Below are 19730 nucleotides of genomic sequence, written 5' to 3'. Positions count from 1 at the left end.
AAGTCATTTCTCTCTCCATATATGTGTATCAATAATGCATATGAAGTTATAAGAATTGTGTTTTATGGTGGTCACTAAAGCATGGTGAAAATTGGGGAATCGGCCAGAGGCAACAGCAAGGAAAGTAACCAACACCCGGGGAGGGTGTCAAATAACCTAAATAATAATCAGCAGCCATTGTCCAGCAAGGGACATACAATGCAATGACTCACGTACATAAGACCACACCAGGGGAATTGCTCAACCTTGCTTGGAGAGATTCAGCAATGCCCCACAGACATGCCTGGACTTCTGTTCTACAAGCATGTGGACTGAGGGTATAAAACAGACAGAAGGGACACATACTGGGCCCTTCTCCTGCTCCCACCTCTGCTGCAAGCAACCACTATATTGAGAAGAAGACAAGTCTCCAACACAGGAGATTGATCCTTAAACCTGGACCAAATCTGTATATTAAGAACTGCAATATCCAGTGGGGTGAGAAAAACTGCTTAATCTAGTTGCTGCTCAGTCTAATAGGGCTGACAGTTTAGACTGTGTGCTTATATTTTGGTAACCACTCTGACTTGTTTCAGAGTAGCAGCCGTGTTAGTCTGTATTCGCAAAAAAGAAAAGGAGTACTTGTGGCACCTTAGAGACTAACAAATTTATTTGAGCATAAGTTTTCGTGAGCTACAGCTCACAGCTCACAGCTGTAGCTCACGAAAGCTTATGCTCAAATAAATTTGTTAGTCTCTAAGGTGCCACAAGTATTCCTTTTCTTTTTCACTCTGACTTGTTATGCTTTGACTTATAATCACTTAAAATTTATCTCTGTAGTTAATAAATCTGTTTGTTTATTCTGCCTGAAGCAGTGTGTTTGGTTTGAAGCGGGTCAGAGACTTCCCTTACCAAGCCTGGTACATATCAATTTCTTTGTTAAACTGACGAACTCATAAGCTTGTAGCGTTCAGCAGACATAACTGGACACTGCAAGATGGAGGTTCCTAGGGTTGTGTCTGGGACCACAGATATTGGCTGGTGTCATTCGCTTGCAAGTAACTGGGAGCGGCTTACGTGCCAGAGGCTGTGCGTGAACAGCCCAGGAGTGGGCGTTCTCACAGCTGAGCAGGGTAAGGCTGGCTCCCAGAGTCAAGGATTGGAGTTGACATAACAGATCACTGGATAAGAGGGGAAAGTCAACAGTTGGGCCTTGAGATAGGTGAGGATGAGGATTTACTATTTTTTTTAAAACTAGGTTCATTTTGGGGGTTAGTATTTGGGTTATATTTAAGGCCATTAATTGCACCTGATGTAGGCTTATGTTTCAGCCTGTTTGTAGATCTTGGCTAGGGTTATGTTTTTGGTCTGAGAATGGCCCTGGGCAAGGGTTCTGTTTGGAGTTGATGAATTTGTTCAGGTCAGGGTGCAAAAAAATCAATCATAAAGATTTTTCTTTTAATTTAAATTAAATACAGGTTTAATTTTAAAAATAAATTTATCTGAAATTATGAAAACCCATGTTATGATAAATTTACTATAATCTATTAAAATAATTTAAATTACATTAAAATATTAAGCAGTTCATGTTTGCTGCTCATATTCTACAGAAAATCAAACCACTGAATTAATGGAAGTCACTGACTAGGCACCTGTAACCAGAATTTGTTCCAGTGCTAAACCGTCTTTTGACAGTAGTAGACTCTTCTGCAGGGGCATAGAGACTATTCTCACCATTTCAGTGAGTTCAATTTAATGACTAGTCCATTCAAAGTTAAGAAACCTACTTGGAGTTGAAAGGAAGGAAAGCTTAATTTCCTGTTCTAATCTCTGAAGATGAACTAGGTGTGACAGGATGAGATCTTCTAGTTCCTAAATCTTGAAGGAAAAAGGGTAGCCAAATACAACCTGTTTAATTCACTAATTATAGATAATACTTTGTTTAATAAATCAGCTAGTTTTTAATGCAAAACATATTTTGATTAACTTTTTCAGACTCTTTCCTTATGTATCCGGGACATTTAAACTATTTTTTTAAAATGCTGGTTTTGTGCATTTTAACTTAATTTTAATTTCCATCAAAATAGAGCTTAATACAAATCACTAGTAAAAAATTAATCCTAAACTAGTAAATAGGAACTGCATAATTCACTAATATAATAAAAAATTAACAGATTATAATCAGAACAAATATAAATTAAACTATACAAATGCTTGGCAGAATTTGATTTTTTAATGTTTATTTCCAAAGCATTTTTCTATTTTGATTACTTAACTTATCACAGTTGGGGGAAATTTATGGCTGGGGTAGACAATTATTAGTGAAAGTAGATGGTGAGATTCAAAATGTTAAAGCTCTATAACAATTAAAACACAAATTGTCAACATCACATGTCAAAATATACAAAGCAAGTATCCTTAAATCAAACTCTAATAAATTCTTGAAGAATTTTTCATACTTTGCCTATCTTTAAATTTCTGTTATCATCAATTTAACTATTTTGTCATCGGTTTGTGCGTATATGGTAAAAATCGACATTTACCAGTACAAACATAATCCTTCCAATCCTAATATACAATTTCTTACATAAATGTGTATATATCTAGTGTATCTTCCTGGTTAGCAAAAAGAAGCACCAAATTTAGTGTAAAGGGCAATATTTAGTTTAAATCAATCATGTTTTAATGATTAATCAATGAGAACCCATCTTTCTTTAGGAAAATAGCTAAAAAATAGAAATGCAAAACAAGATTAAAATTAAAGGTTTAAAACAAGCTTCCTTCCTTGTTGATTTCAATCATGATTCAAATCAATCTATCCTGTTTTCCTCCTACTTCTGACCTTTTTTTCAGCATTTGTTTTGGTGGCCATTCCTTCACTCATCTCCCCTGGTCTGTACTTGTGAGCTCTTCTCAGATCTACAGATGTCAACCTGGCTGCTTCTATTATGGTGGAGCATTGCAAAAAAGAACTTGCAGGTCACATTAAAGAAAAGGGCAACCCTGAACTACTCAAGAACCCACCTCTGTCTTGTAGGCTGCATTTGGCCTCTCTAATCTAGCCCTATGAGTCTTTTGTATATTGTATTATGAAATCAGAATTTCTTAACTAAGTAAGGATTTGCAGCTAAATCACTTAAAAGTATTTCCAAACTAAAGCCAGTCCTTACAAGGTGTTGATGAGCTGTTGAAAACTGACATGAAGAATTCCCATAATCTGAAATTCAGCATAATCTGAAATTTGTTGCAATACTTCATAGAATATTTTTACAATAGCAAATTCTAGTGCAAAACAATTGTAATCCAGTAATAAAGAAAGAGGAGACATTCATTTGCAACTAAAAACAGCTGATAAGAAACCCCAATAGAGCTTTATTTTTTTAAAAAAAGAAACTTCCTAGGCCCCAGATAAAAACACTTGAGGCAAACATGTTTAATAAAACACAAGATAATGGGGTGTGATTCCCCCCTGGTGATACCAGGCCTGCACTCTATTTTTAGAATGCTAGCTCACTGAGCATTAATGTGAGTATGTCTCTTTGAGCAGGGAATCACATCCCCAACTCCAAGTGTAAAAACACCCTAAAAAGACTAAAGTAACAATTTTAGCGATAATGAGATCAATATTTATCAGGATATAGATTTTTCACCAGACTTGTGAAGATCTATTGTCTTTGCTTCTCAGTCAGATAATTTTTGTAATTCTTTTCCTCAGGTTATCATTCTTATCAATAAAAATGAAAATTGATATACTTTTTAACAATTCCTACATTATTCAATTATTTTTAAATGCAGTTTTGGAATGTTCTTTGAAAGAAGTGAGTACTTGGCTTGTTCAATTTTTTGTACCAGCTATTAATTGTGCATCAGAAAATTATTCTGTACAGTATCCAGGAGCTCCTAAGTACCATATCATACCACTGCAAAAAGGCATGGACCAAATTTTTAATAGCCCAATGGTTATAGTACATATGCATTTAAGGACAATGCACACTCAGAAGAAACTAATTAACATCAAACACTAATTAGTCCCTCAGTACTTAGCAATGAAGTATCAGCAGTTGCCTTAGATGCCATATGTTAATTAGCATTAATAAACTTCAGAAATAAGTGTCTCCATTGTTCTGTGTCATAATACTGCCTCTAATTGTACTTTGGAGAGCATTGGTTATAAATGGTAGCAAGCATTACATTGCTTTGCTTGAAGTTTAATGAGCAATTTACTGCAACTTGTGGCAATAGAAAATGTGTATATATAGGAAGGGAAAAGATTAATGGCAATTAAAAAATCCATAATTAACATGTTGGCTTGTATGTGTCTCTCTAGCTACCCAGAAGTTCTATGGGATTGGAGATAGATTATTTGCCTCAGGTCTGTCTGATCTGGTGATATGCAGCAAAATCATAAAAAGGTGATCTTGTGGTGTAATATGCCTGAATCACTTTCTCAGCATGCTGATGCTGCAGAACACCAATTTTATCTCTTACACAAAACACTGCAAGCTCTCAAACTAGAGTGTTTATGCTCGGCTTTTGGATTTTATGGATGTGTAGAATTTAATTTGTGTAATGGTGAGGAGGGGAGGGAAGTGCTATTTTTGGCTCACCTTGATCAATATGCATTATCCAGTGAATGATACTTTTTCAACATGAAATAACTGTAGCAATTGTTTTGCTTTTAAAAAGACAAAACACCAGGGTTGTCTAGGGGAAATGCTAGTTTAATAGTAGGGCAGCGGCATAAACAACCTCATAGCCCTCAACAGCCTGAGACTATAGAGGGCCTATTAAAGCTTCTCTGCAGGCTTGATCCTAAGGTTACCTACAATCAACAACAGGAGTTTTCTGGTGCTGAAGTGTTTCCATGAAGCACTCCACAGTTTCTACCCAGCTCCCTGCCCTGCTGACCAATGATTAGGTGAGCAAAAGCCACTCTGCACTGAAAGCTGACTGGTGCAAACATAGTGAGCACCCCTAAATTGACCAATGTCTCAGAGCGTGAAGCGCAATAGTGTGGCACATGTGTGTGTGAGAAAGAAAAAATCAGGTAAAAGAATGAAAGGAGGAAGAGACTAGCTGAAACAATGTAACAGAGGAGTGGGGGAGGGGAAATCAACATGTTATCCAAGAAGCCAGAAGGCCAAGGCTCAGGAGCAAGGTGTTTTAAGATGGACATTTTAGCCAGCCTGTACTAAAAATTATTACCAAAAATGCTCACTTGAACCTACCATAGTTTCAGCTGAACCAGTGATAGCCTTTCTGTAGACAAGGCACTTTTTAGACAAACTTTTTAAAAAAATCTTTGTGTTTAGTTAAACTCATTACTTTTTAACAGTTTTAACTAACCTGCTGATTAAAAAAATAAAAAAATGAAGCCACCATTGCCTTTTCTACAGTAAAATTCCCACCAGTTCAGCTGAACTGGTGGCCTCCCCAATGGTTTTTGTTTCTTGTAATTTACCATTTAAAAAAAAAAAGATAGATCTGCCTACTGCAGACATGGCTTTTTTGAGTGGGTAGGAAAAGAAGGAGATATGGGGAGTAGGTCCCTTAGCAATTGCGTTTAGGTGATTTAAATCATAGTGCTTGGGATTTACTTATACAAATTCACACAATTCAATATTAGGGCTGATATCTTGTCCTTAACACACATTACTAAAGTAATAGAGCAGTCCAGAAGGGCAGCTGTCCTGAGTTCTATGTACTTAGTGCATGATTTCCCTGATGATCCTCAAGTTTGAGGTTTGAAAGCCATGCTCTAAAGCAAGAAGTAGCAACTCCACAATATTCTTTCCAAGTAGTTTTTCCTCTTCTGTTTTAATTCTGTAGAAGGGGATCATTTAGCTCTTAGAAATCCCAGTAGGAAAAGACTGATTAAGTTATCAAGTCCATTCTTCTTCCTGTGCATGAGCATAAACATTGTACCCAAAATGTAAACACAGAGTTCAATTTACAACCTTTTATTTATTAAAAAGACAAGAACTTCTCCCAGTCAATGGGATAATGATGGATCTGAGCCCCAAAATTCCACTCTAGGCATTGGTCTGCACTTACAGTCTATATATAAAAAACTCTATACGATTATGTACAATTAACCAGAACAGCACTGATAGATTTATCCAGTATCTACAATACGATATGGAGATACAGGCTATTGTTCAAGGATCATCAACTGATATAGCACTATGCAACTTCTGAGCAACTGAAAATACCATGTCCTTCTGAATGGGCAGATCAGCAAAGTACACATCTTCAACGATTGTGTACCTTAAGGATCCATGCAACTCCTTTATGGTTCAACATCTACATTTGTGATTTACCTGACACAATTTTGCATATGTTTATTTATGCTGATGACATCGCTCTTGCAGCACAAGGCAAAGACCTCACTACCCTCTCCACTGATCTCAGTGGCGGAATAGTTTCAATACTGAAAACTCCACCCAAATGCCTCCAAAACCTTGGTAATGGCAGCTTTGTTGTTTAGGTGAAAGGCTTTAATGACACCTTTTGGGCCAATGGCTCTGAAATGAGTCTATGCAAAGTACAGGAAAAAAAAGATATGCAAAAAAGATAAAAGCAAGGACTAGCCTTATCCAAAAAACTAGTGGGCATAACATGTGGTGCCAATGTGCACACACTCTAAATAGTGACTTTAGCACTCGTATACTTGACCATAGAATATTGAACAACAGTTTGGGGAGGAAGCTCACATATCAAATCTCCAGACGTGTGGCTTAAAGCTACAATGAGAATAAAAACCAGAACATTAAAATCAATACCCGTTCACTGGTTGCCCACTCTGGCACATACTCTGCCACCCAAAATCTGGAGAGACACACAAAGCTCATGGATACAATTAAACAATGGCCAAACTGATCATACCAATTCATGGGGACCTTTAGAACCTTCCTAAGACACATCTGAAATCGCTCAAGTGCTTTTAGGATCAGGTTAAAGCTCATTCAATCCTGAGGCACACGGTAAAGAATTCTGGGATAATGCTTATATCACAGACAAACACCTGATTGTGAACCCCACAAAAGAACTTCCAGGCTTCAACCTATCCAAGAAACAATGGTTTTTGAAAATTGCCTGGCAGATGAAGTCATCTCATACACCTTTGGATGAGAAGAGACAATGAACAATGCAACTGTGGACATCAGTTGCAAACTATGGACCACATTGGTGGCTGAAGTGAGCTGTAGCTCATGAAAGCTTATGCTCAAATAAATTTATTAGTCTCTAAGGTGCCACAGGTACTTCTTTTCTTTTTTGTGAATACAGACTAACATGGCTGCTACTCTGAAACCTATGGACCACATTGTAAATCAGGGTCTACTTTGATTGTTTGCCTGTGGCCTCTCTCAGACTTAAATCAAGCCACTTCAGAAACTACTCACCGACTCACAAATCCGGACTTGGTTATTTGAATGTAGTTAATCACCTCTCTTGCCATAGAGAAAAAAAAGATTAGGCTCCCATGCCCTCTCCCTCAAAATAATTGGAGGAAAGTTTGATGTCAAACTACGAGAATCTTTCAGCTGAATTTGCTTTAAAAAGCTCCAGTGGTGTTGGCTGGGCGGAAATTTCAGTGAGAGATGATGGAGCAGGGAATTCTGAAGAGTAAAGGCAGGTCTTATGAACGGTTGGTTGTGCCTTGGGAAAGGAATATTGTTGGACCATGAATATCCTTAGGTTGGTGCCCTGTGGGAAAAGACTCTGGACAGAGTGGCTGTCTCACCATCTCTCCATCCAGGCAAGCAACCTGTATTTCAGATTCAGAGGGGAGGCTGGTATACTGACTTTTCACAGCAGAGCAGCCATATAATTAGACCCCCCAGGATCCTTTAAATATGCCCTGTAGTTCCCTGGTGGGCTCAGGCACATCTGATTCCATGTGGAAGCAGAGGTTGGTAGTGGAAAGGCATCTTAGAACACTGGTTTGGAGTGAAAATTGACTGTGTCCCTTTAAGGCAAAGTCCAGTCTGTGAAGTGGTAAGGTCTGAGAATTTGAAAACTAACAAACAGCCTAGTGTCTGTGTCTATGTCTCTGCAAGTTACCTTGTTAACGGAGGGGGGAGGAGTTTTTGCCCCTAGCTAGTAACAAAGGTCATGGTAGGAAAGGACACACCCAGTCCACAATTGGATTCTTTTAAGCAAGAAGGCTCAGATTTCAACACTTCAGGAAAGGGAGGTGGGAAAGAAATCGAACCTGAAAATGAGAGAGACAAGTTAACCCTAAGCAGGGAAATGGATCTTTTGTGTTCTCACAATACTGGGATTGGGGGATGCTCCATAAAGAATCTCCCAATGTACAAAACCCCACCCAACCTTAAAATGCCAAGATGCCACAAATTTAAATGAAATGAAGGCTTATGCTAAGGGAAACACTAGAGTGAAAAATAAGCTAATGACTATGTGCAAAAATTCAAGAAGGGCATTGAGCAAACTGACCTTCGAGACAAACTATCTGAACAGAAGGCTTGGCATGACAAAAATATTTGTAAATGCTCACTTGGGATAAATATGTTGCTAATGTCAAGAACTGTAAAAATGTACAATGTGTATGACCTTTGGGAAAAGCCCCTGAACATGCTAAAAACAGTAAATGAGACCACACTGTGCTAAAACCCCTTTATAGTTTTGAGATCATACCACTCGATCCATTGTCTACAGCCAAGCGCTACGATATAACCGCATTTGATCCAACCCCTCAGACAGAGACAAACACCTACAAGATCTCTATCATGCATTCCTACAACTACAATACCCACCTGCTGAAGAGAAGAAACAGATTGACAGAGCCAGAAGAGTACCCAGAAGTCACCTACTACAGGACAGGCCCAACAAAGAAAACAACAGAACGCCACTAGCCATCACCTTCAGCCCCCAACTAAAACCTCTCCAACGCATCATCAAGGATCTACAACCTATCCTGAAGGACGACCCATCACTCTCACAGATCTTGGGAGACAGACCAGTCCTTGCTTACAGACAGCCCCCCAATCTGAAGCAAATACTCACCAGCAACCACACACCACACAACAGAACCACTAACCCAGGAACCTATCCTTGCAACAAAGCCCGTTGCCAACTCTGTCCACATATCTATTCAGGGGATACCATCATAGGGCCTAATCACATCAGCCACACTATCAGAGGCTCGTTCACCTGCGCATCTACCAATGTGATATATGCCATCATGTGCCAGCAATGCCCCTCTGCCATGTACATTGGCCAAACTGGACAGTCTCTACATAAAAGAATGAATGGACACAAATCAGACATCAAGAATTATAACATTCAAAAACCAGTTGGAGAACACTTCAATCTCTCTGGTCACTCGATCACAGACCTAAGAGTGGCTATACGTCAACAAAAAAGCTTCAAAAACAGACTCCAACGAGAGACTGCTGAATTGGAATTAATTTGCAAACTGGATACAATTAATTTAGGCTTGAATAGAGACTGGGAATGGATGAGTCATTACACAAAGTAAAACTATTTCCCCATGGTATTTCTCCCTCCCCCCCACCCCCCACTTTTCCTCTGATATTCTTGTTAACTGCTGGAATTAGCCTACCTTGCTTGTCACCATGAAAGGTTTTACTCCTTTCCCCCCCACTGCTGCTGGTGATGGCTTATCTTAAGTGATCACTCTCCTTACAGTGTGTATGATAAACCCATTGTTTCATGTTCTCTGTGTGTGTGTGTGTGTATATAAATCTCTCCTCTGCTTTTTCCACCAAATGCATCCGATGAAGTGAGCTGTAGCTCACGAAAGCTTATGCTCTAATAAATTTGTTAGTCTCTAAGCTGCCACAAGTACTCCTTTTCTTTATAGTTTTGTTGTCTCATTGAATGAAAACACACTTAATGGGAGAAAGCCTTAAGGTACTGATATTTCATAGTTATTACCCCTAAGCAAACTTAGAACTTATCAGAGAGGAAAAAAATTACAAGACTGGTCTGCTGTATGGAAAGGGAAACTGAGGAACACTACCTCATTGATTTAATGTTTTCTAACAAACCAGAAGTATCCTACCTAGGGCACAGAGTGAACATAGGGACAATCCACCTTGAACCCTTGAAAGTAGAAGCCATTAAAACTTAGCCTGCCCATAGAACAAGGGAACAGGTCCAATCCTTTAATAGAATAGCCAACTATTACAGGAAGCTGGTAATGGGATTTGGTGATATTGTAAGGTTTAAAATAGAATTAACAAAGAAAAAGTCTGTTTTAGTGAAACTGTTTCGATAAACCATTTATGTTACCCCTGGATATTTCTAATATTGGGTTGAAAGCTGTACTGATGCAAGATCAAGAATGGAAATTCCTAGGATGGATTCAGCAGTGTCTGGAACACCCCTTTCAATTTTGTGTTGGGAGTGTGATGCTATATGATGGAAGATGACCATTTGTATCTTTGTTGCTACCACTGCTATACAATTGCAACAAATCTTACACACAGTGTATGATGTAAGGTGTCAATGGAAAAGTTGTAATCTGTCAAGTATGATTATCCTGATTAAATGTATGTATCATCACTATATCTGAATATTGTCTATATAATTGTATTTCAGTGTGTTCGTTCTAGGAGTGACACCAGTTAGGGGGCTTATTTTACTACTACCTCTATATTTCAGACAGGGAACCTGGGACAGAGAACATATGTGCTAGGGAAGCCCCAGTAGATTCTCTGGGCTTCAGTCAACTGCAGGGTTCCAGACACACCAGTTCTGAGCATTCCCATAGTTAGCTAGATAGTTCCAAAAGGCTGAGTCAGATGCTTTTACAGATGAAGCATTATGCCTTCTCTCCAACCTGCCTGCTTCCTTAGTACTTATTAAACATTAAACTTATTAAACTGGTGAGTTTTGTCCACAAGCTCAGGGTTTAGCCGATTGCCATATTTGGGGTTGGGAAGGAATTTCCCCCCAGGGCAGATTGGCAGAGGCCCTCAGGTTTTTTGCCTTCCTCTGCAGCGTAGGGCACGGGTCACTTGCTGGAGGATTCTCTGCACCTTGAAGTCTTTAAACCACAATTTGAGGACTTCAATAGCTCAGATATAATTTAGGCGTTTGTTACAGGAGTGGGTGGGTGAGATTCCGTGGCCTCCGTTGTGCAGGAGGTCAGATTAGATGATCATAATGGTCCCTTTCTGACTTTAAAATCTATGATTCTATGATTCCAGTGTGACTGAGTGGTCGGAGATTAGATTTTTCTCCTAGAATGTTGTCATTTCATTGGCTCAGTTCCCCAACATGTCATTCAGGAGACTTTCTTTAAAAAAGGCACCAAAACTAGGCCAAAACAACTAAGCCAACTTAGCTAACTAAAAGGGACAGCAAAAGAGACTCTGAAAAACAGTGACATTTCCAGGTGCAGAGGTCAGATGGATACTTTCTTCTCAAGTGAGGTAGAGAGAGCCCTGAATCCCATATTCTGCATTAAAAATCTCAAACTAAACAGTGAAGTTAATATAAACTGTAGTTTGTGGTTAAGAGTTGCTTAATGAGCATGATGTCTTAAAAGCAAATATAAAAGTGTGGAAGATACAGTAATAGCTATTTAATTGCCACAGCTGGGTTTTTTTAAACCTAACGATCCAACAACTTTTATATATGAAATTAACATAATACATTTTAACTAACCATGGTAGATGATGGGGTAGATTTTCAACAGCACAACTGGAACTTAGGTACCAGGTGAAAATCTATACCATTATTACTACTGTCTACTAGTTGTACTGTCCTAGTACCTAGACGTCAGAGCCCTATTGTGCTAGGCACTCTACAAATATAACAACAAACCTGCAAAGTGTCATGCATCTTGCATGAAACTCATGCACTTCAGCAGCCTGGACTGAATGTTATGTATTCAATAGGGCATTAGGTATGCAGGAGGCATGTGGTCTGCAATTTAGGCTGACTAGCACCTGAGTCATTCTAGCATCTTCTGAATAGGCAGCCTCTATCTCTTCTCTATTCCCACTGCAGTTCCCCTCACTGAGCAGCAGAAAGGGAAGTAGGTGGTGTTAGTGGGGGCTACTGGGTTGTAAAGGAGAAAGGAAGTACTGGAGGATAGGGACTACAGAGGGACAGGAGCTAAGGGAAGAATAGGAACTGTAGGGGGGGAATAAAGGAATGGAATGGGGGGAAACAGCCCTATAGCAAGTCCCTCCCCAGCAAATTCACTTCAATCCCTGGCTACTTCTAGCTCCCCTTAATCCCTTCTCCTTCCAACACTTGAGGTACAAGGATGACATCCTAGCCATCCCCACTTGCTTCCAGTGCTCAGTGGAGCTCCCTCATAACTTTTAGATCAGTAGGTTGGGTACACCCTTGGGATGCAGGACCCCTGATTCAAGTCCCCACACTTTGCCTGATGAAATGGGATTTGAACAGGAATCTGCTACCTCTCAGATGAGTACCCAAACCATTCAGCTATGGGATATTTGATGTAGGTCTCCTGTTGAAGCTGTTCCACTTGGCTAAATAATTAAATAGTCATTGTGCTATATAGAGTGAGAATGACTCTATAGGCTAGTGGGTAGGGAACTCACCTGGAAGGTGGGAGATGCAGGATTCGGTTCCCCCTTTTCCAAGGGTTCCCCCTATACTTTTCACATCCCTGCTCGGATTCAGGCAGAGCCCTAACCCCTGAGCTATAGAGTCTCTCTCCCTCTCCCCTAGTTTTGTTCAAAAGTTCTATAGTGGACTCGGTAAATGTTCCTGACAAATGTTTCTTAAACTGATACCTTTCCGCAAAAGGTTTCGGTTTGACAAACTGGCATTTTCTGACCAAAAAAACCAAACTGTTTTGTTGAAAAAATTCTGACCAGCTATAGGAAAAAAGAAAAAAAAAGAGCTGTTACACTGGAGTAAGTTTAAATAAAGAGAAGTTTAATCTTACAGTCCACTTACTTACTTCAGTCAAACTATAGTGTTATTGGCCATGCACTTTTCTTTAAGGAAAAATAAGACTTATATTAGCACCCTCAGTTTTTATGCCACTTCCTTGAGTGCCAGAAATTTCATTGCAACAAGGACAATTATCTATCATGCATTACTTGCAAGATATCAGCAAGGATAACTTTTCTGCAAGATGAAAGTAAATCTCTTTTGCTGCATTACTTGGGACCTAACAAAGGACATTTTACAACTTACCTTCCATACCAGATGCTCCTCCTAATTCTAAAGGCTATGGTAAATCAATTCTTGTTGGTGATAAGCATTTTGGCCCATAATAAATATGGTGGAAGTTAGGGTTACAATATTTCTGTAGGATAGCACAAACCCCCAGAGGATTGACTGATGAGTTTGGAGCTACTTTACATGAATTCGTCTTTCCGGTATAAGCAGTTTGGGTAATCGAGCTGACAAAATGATTCATGATAAAATAATTGAAAAGAAAAATAATTCCAGAATTAAAGATGATTTAACCCTTAATAAGATTGCTGAGTTAGTCCAAAAAAAGCAACAGAAAGTCACAAAATCATTTTCTCCTGCATAATCCAGTGACAGTTTACAGAGCATTAAAGTCAGCATAGTAAATAGAAATGATGTGAAGGTAAATACAAGCCCACATTTGCAAGTGGACAAAAATACAAGCCAAGCTACAAACAACATTACTTTAGATGTGGAGACATCAGTCATATGGCTAACTTTCTGGAATGCCCTGCAAAATATGCAAATTGAAAACAATGTCATTTAAAAACTGCATCAAGGGAACTGTGCTACACTTAAAGAGGGAAGAAAATGGAACACCTTTGAACCAGTAAATCTAAGATACCAATATATGAGAATAATTATCAGTTTGTTGAATAGGATTTATTATTGATATAAAACCCATTTTCTTATAGTTATTCTTGAGAGTAGTCCTGAAGAGTAGAATGAAAACATTGAGAGCAAGTCACAAAAAAAAAAAGAGTACATGTCAGATTCACCAACTCAAAAGATTAAATGACCTCCACTTCTTTTAGTCACCTTCAGTTGTACCTTACTCTGAAATGTGTCTGATTGATTTTAGTGGGTGTTTCCATGGAGTAAGGTACTATTGAGTATGAATTAGGGTGACAGAGTCTGGCCTAATGTTTCTCAGAGTACTGGTAAATTTCGAACTATATCCCATATAAGAATTTGTTCAGATTACAAAATTTTCATTATGAGTGAAATCCTGGCCCTATTGAAGTTGATGACAAAACTCCATTCACTTCAGTAGGGCCAGAATTTCACCTTATAAGTTTAAATTAAGTGCATAATATGTTCCAGTTCACAAATCATATTTTAGTTGGGTTTCACTTCAATTATTCCTTTGTATGGGGCAGATATAGAACAGCAAGAGTGAAAAATGTAATACATTCTTGAGAACACTCAGCAAACTTAGGCAAGCAAAGTTTGTTCTATTCCAATCAGGTTCTTAGACCGCCACCCACATAGCAGTGGGAGGAAGTATCTGATTGGAAGGAAGGTGAAAAATCAAGATGGTGAGAGTGGCACATTGTGAATTAAATGAATAAAAAACCCTGAGAGATTTACTATGTAAATCTGACCTTTTTTCTTAGCCATGAGAAAACCCACTCAATGTGTATCCAGAGCCATCACCCATTGCCATATGAAAGGAAATGGGGGGGAAATGGGACAGAGAGAATGGAAGGAATAAAAGAGGACAAGGAAAGAGATGGAGAGGAAGCTGACAGAAGAAACAGGAGGGGAGAGAAAGAGTAAAGAGGAGAAAGAATTTGGGAGAGAGACGGAGGAAGAGGAACAATGAGACAGGGAACAGACAAGGGGGAGAACAAAAATGAGGGGTGAAAATGGTGGAGGAAAGATACAAACAAGGCTAACATACATGGGGAGGGAGGAGAGAAAGGGATGAAAAAAATAAAGAGTGAAGAGACAAGCATATGAGGAATTCTAAATCCCAAGAAGCGGTGGGGATATAGACAAGGAAGAAAAGTAAGACAAATTGGGCTTTGGGAAGTAAGAGAGCAAAACTCTCACTGGAAAGGGTTGGGAGCAGGAGCAGTGAATAATGCAAAGCTTCTGCTTGTACTTGTCCCAACCCTATGAGTGGGGTCTTGTCTTTCCTACCTGTAGCATAGGATCATACAAACTCCTTCCTTATACCATAATCCAGTATGAATCTTTTGTGACAATATTTTCCTGATGTACTGTGAACTCTTTCTTTAATAAATCTCTCACTAACTAGTGAGCAACAAGCCTCAAAAGGGCCAGAAGTTCACTTCAAAACAGCCCACAAAAGCTCTGATACTTAAGAAAACAATTTAGATTGGGTATTTTTCCATCCACCCACCCACTTATCTACATCCTAAATGTCTTCCTTTTTCCTCCCAATCTCTCCCAGCCAAATTCACTTTTACCTCAGTCTAATCATCAAGGCTGCTCCCCCGCCACCTGAGTATAATAATTATTTGGCTTATCCCTGTGATGGGTTGGATCACAGAGACCCCCTTGGGACTGGCACCTGATGTGTTGAGACTACCTCTGAGCCCATTTTCCCTGGCAACTTGGGACTTCACTACCCTGTCTTGTTGAGCCAGACACACTAGCCTGCTGCAAACACAGACCCAGGTCTGAACCACATCCCCCAAAAGCTGCAGGCTTAACTGAAAACAGCTTAAGAAGTGCTCCTGTCTCCAGCACCCAGATACTCAGTTCCCAATGGGGTCCAAACCCCAAATAAATCCGCTTCACTCTGTATAAAGTATATACAGGGTAAACTCAAACTGTTTGCCCTCTATAACACTGATAGAGAGATATGCTCAGCTGTTTGCTCCCCCAAAATATTAATACTTGCTTTGGGTTAATTAATAAGCAAAAAAGTGATTTTATTAAATAAAAAAGTAGGATTTAAATGGTTTAACAGAAAGAACAAAGTAAATTAGCAAGCAAAATAAAACAAAAACATGCGAGTGTAAGCCTAATACAGTACAAAACTGATTACAGATGAAACTTCATCCTCAGAGATGTTCCAATAAGCTTCTTTCACAGACTAGACTCCTTTCTAGTCTAGGCCCAATCCTTTCCCCTGGTACAGTCCTTGTTCCAGCTCAGGTGGTAGCTAGGGGATTCCTCACGACTGCACTCCCTTTGTTCTGTTCCACCCCGTTCTATACCTTTGGCACAAGGCAGGAATCTTTTGTCTCTTTGGGTCCCCATCCCTCCTTCTAAATGGAAAAGTATCAGATTTAAGATGGATTCCAGTACCAGGTGACACGGTACATGTCCTGTGAGAGCCATTTACAGTCAAATTGTCCTAGTTAATGGGAGTCACTAAGATTCCAAACCACCACTAATGGCCCACACTTTGCATAATTATAATAGGACCTCAGAGTTATATTTCATATTTCTAGTTTCAGATACAAGAATGATACATTTATACAAATAGGATGACCACATTCAGTAGATTATAAATTTTGCAATGATAACTTACAAGAAACCTTTTGCATAATCCACTATACATTATACTTATATTATATATACCTACATTATAGTCACGCTCATTAGCATATTTTAATAAAATCAGTGCAATGTCACAATCCCCTTAACCCAAGGACTCCCACTGTTATTCTCTCTGCTTTTCTTCCCACATCACACACTCCAATGCTATTTGATCAAAGGGCTGTTTTGCTGTTAACTTGTCCACAGTTTTAAAGTTCCTGATGCCTCTGCTTTTACTTCTATAGGTTATTTTATTTCTGCCAGAGAAGTCAACTGAATCAGTGCATACAACTTCAAATATTTTGTAGACTTTTTTCTCAGCTAGGTGCAGCTTATCTTTATGTCACACAAAGTTGTGTATTGATACTAACCTCTTAAAATGATTAAACATCTATTTCTTATGGAAAAAATAAAATATGTGCATCAGTTAAGTTAGAAAAAATACCTTTTTGTAACATTGCTTTAAAACAATACCACACACTAAGCCTATCTGAACTTAATATATGAAGCAGGCAAATTTCTTCCTCTTACCTTAAAATTTAAGGTTTCAGAGTAGCAGCCGTGTTAGTCTGTATTCTTAAAACTTAAGAATGTGAACAGCAAAAATTCAGACCCACCTCAAAATGAAACACTATAATCTCCACCAAGCAGCTATAGTGAACCAAAACATATCATATAAACCCTGCACCAATCCTTGCAGTCCCTTCTAACTCTATGATTCTATATACATTTTATTTCTAGAGAGAGCCTGCACTACCTGCTGCCATTTGAGCCTATAGAGCTTCCCGAACAGAAACCGCTAATCATGCCAAACATACCAAGCTTTCATGTTGCAGACAGTCCTGATTATTATTGGCAATGAGCATAGCAACACCGAACAAGACAGAGTACCCCACAGAACTTATAGTCAAAGGTCCTGATCCTGCCTGAGAAGTGTCTGAGTGGATCTCATTCAAAGACTCATTGAAGTCAATTGAGTACTATGTGGCAGTAAACATGGGTATATGTTGGGTTATCATTGAAAGACTTTGCAGAAGATTTGAGAAGGAGGGATTTGAATGAAGGGAAAGGGGATGGTTTGGTACAGAAGACAATCATCATTGGGTAGTCCAGAACTACAGTTCCATTTTAAAAGTATGTTAATTATTTCACAAGTGAATGAGTCTTCAAAAGACGAAAATTTCTTGTATTATGAACCCACTGAACCATCTATTGCTAAAGATGTTTTTGGATCATATACAACTGGATTTCATATCATGCCTAGATGTGTCTTCACCCAATGACAATTTATTTCATTCTGTCTGAATAGTTCATGCCGCAGTTTGGGGTGAGGAGAAAAGAAGATTGCCCAGATGCTCAACAACATTCAGAATTCATGCTGACAGATTAGCAGTTTTACTGCATCTACTGATGTCACTGTAGTGATCCTTTGTTTTCCCTCCCTGAAGTTGAACATGTCCTCGAACTGGAACAACCAGCAGAGGGGAAACGTGGGGCAAGACAGACAGTCCTTCAATCATGTCTGCTTGAGTAGGGAAGGGGCGTTAGGAGGTACAGGCAAACAAATCCCATAAGCAGGTGGATTTTCTCAGGAAGAAGGGAAGGAATCATTGTACTTTCTGGGACAAAATGACTATCTTTGCTCCATCATTAGCCTTTTAGAGGTCTGGCAAAATCCCCTCATCTGCAGAGGAACCTGACCCAGAAAGGAGATGCTGAAGCAGTGGGTCCTTTCAGGTTTTAGGATTCTTTTTAGTTACCACCTCAAAATCCACCCAAAAAACAATCAGTTGAGAAGAAGGTCAGCAAACTGAGCTCTCTCCCATACCTCAATATTCTAGTTCCTCAGCAGGACATGACAGAAACCTACTGTAGATAGCACCATGGACCTGTGGGGTATTCTGATGTGGTTGAAGGCTGTATCACACAAATATGAGTCTGGTAATTTGGTAGTGTGTTCAGAGAATCATGATCTGGCTCAAGAGGGGTAACAAAGGAAACCTTCTCCAGAACCACCTATAAAACTGTAGAGATAGCGGCAGTATGAATTGTGATGTGAAAGGCAATCACAGCAACACCACAGTTCTACTAGAGGGGGACATTTTACTTTGTTTATGACTTCAGGAGGGAACACAGGTAATCAGTAGGTGGTGAGGTGAGAGCAGGGTAGGAAGCCATCGTGGCATTCGTCCTGGTTTGATGGAGGTGAAATGATTTGTATGTGCCACGTGGGAAACAACTAATCATCAGTCTTGCTGGACTCATGACTTAAAAATGGCAGTCAGAATGCTACAGCTGAAAGGAAAAGCTGTGAGAGGCCCTCCTAAAAATCCTCTCATATGACCGCACCCTCAGAATCTCAAGCCCTGAAGTATGCAATGTCCTGTAAATGAGGGTCTCCACTTCCACAAGGCCAGACCTTCTTGATGGGCAGATCCTGGTCTACACCTAAGTCTGTGTTATCCTGCCGGGGAGTGTCTAATTCCTCTCCCATGTACAAATCATTAATGTCTCCTTCCACTTTTTGTGATCACATGAAGAGTGGCGGGGGTTAGCCTTTGAGCACACTGTGCAGAGCCTGCTCCAGCTGGCCAGGGGTAGGATCTGGATTTGAATATTAGATCAGCATTTTATATGGTAATGAAACAGTCATGCCGAGTGCTGCTCTCTGTCTACTATGCTTTGAAAGTTTTCAAGTACAAGAAAATTGTCTAGAATGGGTAAATTTTCAAACACAACTGATACTTCGGAGCCCTAATTCCTGGTTTCTAGATGCTACCACAATACCTATCATATATATATATCAAAATATATATATATTGCTATCAGTACTTGTATTATAGTATAAAGGTTACCAGTGGTTCAGGTTAATATGGTCAAGCGGAGTTGCAGGCATTGCATGGTCTCTCCTTACAGTTCTTCTAGTACACTTCCAACCTACATTGCAAGAGCTCTCTTGTTCCATTCGTAGAACTAAATTCACCAGAGACAGGCAATAATGCCAAATTTTGCAATGATTTTACAATAGAGATGCATTTTAAACAGAGATTAGATGATGAAATACATTAATTTAGCCCACGATTTAAGAGGTGATCTGAAGCTGCAGAGGAGAAAAGTTCTGTCCTCCTGCAGCATACAGTAACAAACTCCACCACCCAGTAAAGATGTACAATATGAAATATTCTCACTAGAAGAGCAGAGTTTTTAAAACTAGGCCTATATTAGGATATTGTCATTTATTAGATGAAAGAAGCCAAAGATAAATTGCTGCCATTTTTACA

At 39.2% G+C, this 19730-nt stretch overlaps 1 long non-coding RNA gene across 1 annotated transcript; it reads right to left on the bottom strand.

Annotated features, from left to right (window-relative positions):
* Positions 1-260: 260 nt before the first annotated feature.
* Positions 261-17336, bottom strand: LOC122458465. The gene is made up of 3 exons (XR_006278522.1): positions 17324-17336; positions 13162-13170; positions 261-385 (listed from the first exon to the last, which is right to left on the bottom strand). It is a non-coding gene; the product is annotated as an uncharacterized LOC122458465 (long non-coding RNA).
* Positions 17337-19730: the final 2394 nt, after the last annotated feature.

This window comes from Dermochelys coriacea, chromosome 2 (assembly GCF_009764565.3).
Source record: "Dermochelys coriacea isolate rDerCor1 chromosome 2, rDerCor1.pri.v4, whole genome shotgun sequence".
Taxonomy (NCBI): Eukaryota; Metazoa; Chordata; order Testudines; family Dermochelyidae; genus Dermochelys; species Dermochelys coriacea.
This window is presented reverse-complemented; position numbering and strand designations above follow the sequence as displayed.